The sequence below is a fragment of the Idiotropiscis lumnitzeri genome, chromosome 2 (assembly GCF_059441095.1).
Source record: "Idiotropiscis lumnitzeri isolate Australia: NSW breed Sydney's pygmy pipehorse chromosome 2, RoL_Ilum_1.0, whole genome shotgun sequence".
Classification (NCBI taxonomy): domain Eukaryota; kingdom Metazoa; phylum Chordata; class Actinopteri; order Syngnathiformes; family Syngnathidae; genus Idiotropiscis; species Idiotropiscis lumnitzeri.
This window is the reverse complement of record NC_142392.1, coordinates 22,523,572-22,527,138: the sequence shown is the minus strand read 5'-3', so window position 1 is coordinate 22,527,138 and position 3,567 is coordinate 22,523,572.

The window sequence follows — 3,567 nt, the reverse complement described above, 5'->3', positions numbered from 1 at the left end:
GAGGTCTTTTTTTTTTTTTTTTTTTTTTTTTTTCCGATGTGGTCGAGGTCCTTCGGAGGCAGCGCTTGCTTATGACGTCATGCTTTTAAAGTATTTTTTCCCAATATATTTCTTTGCCTCTGTGTTTGTTTTTACCTCTGGCTGTTCTATTTTAATATATATTCTATCATATTTTTATTTGGTTGATAAAAAAATAAAACAAAATAATTGCTTGACCGCCACTTTCAGGACGTCACTTTCGGCGCGACATCTTTTCCTCCGCTTTTATCCACCGGGCGAGTAAACGCAACTATGGTTTCGTGCACCACCACATGCAACACTTGCACCATTCTCATGGAAAGACTCTCCCTGCTAGAGGGACGTGTCCGCCAGCTAGAGCAGAGTAATGTGGTAAGCGTAAACGTGGCGGACACGACTGTTAGCACGGGTTGTAGCCAACCTGCTAGTCTGGTTAGCATTGGCCGTAAACGGCTTGCTAATCGCGGTGAGCCTGTTAAGACACATAGCAGTTCCATTCCACCTCGGTCTCATGGCTCCCGCACCTTAGTGATAGGTGACTCCATTACCCGCAACATTAAGCTTGAAAATCCAGCCACAGTAATGTGTATTCCTGGGGCCAGAGCACCCGACATAGAAGCTAATCTTATGGAGCTGGCGCGCATGACACCGAGACACCAGCGCAGTGCAAACAACGCTAGCTATTCAGATATAGTGATACACGTTGGCTCCAATGACACTAGGATGAAGCAATCAGAGATCACAAAGAAAAACATAGCAAGGACTTGTGATCTCGCCAGAAAGATGAGTCAGCATCGAGTAATTGTCTCTGGCCCCCTTGCCTGCGAGAGGCAATGATGAGAGGTTTAGTAGATTATTCTCGCTAAATAAGTGGCTGGCTAGTTTTTGTAGTGAGCAGGGACTGCAGTTTATAGATAACTGGCCTTCTTTCTGGGGCCGACCCGACCTGCTGAGGATGGACGGCCTTCACCCTAACTGGGAAGGCGCCATCACTCTTTCTAGAAACATAGATTATTGTTTGAGCCTTCCATGACTATTCATATTAGAGCAGGTCGGGCTGCAGGCGAATAGTGAGCCTGTAAGGAAGGGTATGGAGTCTGTAAGGCTAGAGCTAACTAGCGCTATGCTAGACTTAGACAACACACATAGCTTTTCTTCTAGATCTGAGCGCTACACACCATACGCTGTTACATCTCATACTGATATAATTTCTACTGAGGTGGCAATACATGATGGGTTTAAGAATTCCTCCTCGGTCGATCTTATCGACGACGAGCCGTTCTCTCAAAATAATAGCACTCGAAAGCTGGTAAATAACTATCGGATTCCGACCGTCAGAATTTCTCGCCGCGTTTATAGTCGCTCGAGGTACAATCCGGGACCTAGGCAAGGCAATCTCCTTAATATTATGACCAGGAGTCCTGTTGCGCGGAATAAGTTAGATAGACCTATTTTACTGAAACTCGTTTTTTTAAATATTAGATCGCTTTCATCGAAAGCCTTGTTAGTTAATGACCTTATTAGAGACCATAATCTTAACATGATTGGTCTTTGCGAGACCTGGTTAAAACCGAATCAGTTTTTACCGCTAAATGAGGCTTCGCCTCCAAACTTCGTGAGCTCGCATGTTGCGCGCCCTCAAAAGAAAGGCGGGGGTGTAGCCCTCATTTCCGAATCTAACCTAAAACTTAGTCCTCGTTTTAGCAATTCCTTTAAAACATTTGAAGTTCTCATTATGCGATCCTCAGCCGAGCTGCCGTTTTATCTTGCCGTTCTTTATCGTCCACCTGGCTCTTACTCCGGCTTTTTAGATGAATTTTCTGAATTCGTAGCTGATTTAGTAACTCATGCGGATAATATACTTATCATGGGCGACTTCAACAATCATATGAATCTCCCGTCGGAACCACTTACCGTGGCGTTTCGGACAATCATTGATATGTTTGGTTTCACGCAAATAATAAATGAAGCAACGCATATAAATGGCAATACGCTAGATTTGGTATTAACCCGAGGCTTAGCATCTTCAAAAATAATTGTATTACCATATACCAGCGCTTTATCTGACCATTACTTTATCAAATTTGAAGTCTTGGCTCACTGTCATCGTTCTGACCATAATCAAAATTATAGCAGCCGTAACATTAGCTCCTCAACCATCGTTGCGTTCTCTGAGCTACTCCCTTTAGCAACTGCTTCGTTTCCTAATTATATTGGTACGATTGATGATCTCACAAACAACTTTAATGTCGCTTTGTTAAATGCGCTTGACTCCGTCGCACCTTTAGAAACTAAAACTCGCCCAAAGAGGCTGACTCCGTGGTTTACAGAGGAAACGCGCGTACTGAAACGATCTTGGCGTGCGACCAAACTTGAGGTCTTCCGTCAGGCATGGTGCGATAGTTTACTAATATACAAAGAAGCGCTTAATCTAGCCAAAACTAATTATTATTCTAGATTAATTGTCTTACATAAAAACAACCCTAAATATTTATTTGATACCGTAGCAATGCTAACGCAACAGCGACCAACCTCGGATAGCTCTTCCTATTCAGCTCACGATTTTATGCAATTTTTTACTCAGAAGATAGAATGTATTCGTGATGAGATTAAAGACACTGTTCTTAAAATTCCGTCGAATTCCGCGATAAATGGTGTTAATAGGGACATTAGGGCTGATAACTGTCCGATAACCTTATGTCAATTTAAAAAAAATATCTCTTGAGAGCCTAACAAAATTGGTTAGTGCAGCAAAACCGACAACTTGTGTGCTCGATCCGCTTCCTGGTAAACTAATTAAAGAGCTGTTTACGACCCTAGGACCGTCTGTTTTAAATATAATTAATCTATCGCTTACCACGGGTGTAGTACCAGCAGCTTTTAGGACCGCCGTTATCCGACCGTTACTTAAGCAACCAAACCTTGACCCAGAGAGTCTCATCAACTATAGGCCGGTTTCAAATCTTCCGTTTATTGCAAAAATTCTTGAAAAAGTCGTAGCGCAACAACTTAATGAATATATGACTGCTAATAATCAATTTGAACCTTTCCAATCGGGTTTTAGAGCCGACCACTCTACTGAGACGGCCCTTGCTAAAGTTACTAATGATCTTCTCATAGCTATGGACGCCGACACCTCATCAATATTACTCTTACTCGATCTTAGTGCCGCTTTTGATACCGTTGATCATAAGTCAAGTCAAGTCAAGTCAATTTTATTTGTATAGCCCTTAATCACAGACAGTCTCAAAGGGCTTTACATAACCACAATTGACATCCCCGATCTTAACATATTATTAAAACGCCTTGAAACGTGTGTTGGCATTTCAGGTTCAGCGCTCTCTTGGTTTAATTCGTATCTGTCGGAGAGGACGCACCGTGTAATTCATGGCAATGCGACTTCGGATCTTTGTAAGATCACATGTGGAGTTCCGCAGGGATCGGTACTTGGACCTCTATTGTTTAGCATCTACATTCTACCGCTTGGTGATATTATACGGAAATATAACATTAGTTTTCACTGTTATGCTGATGATACGCAATTATACA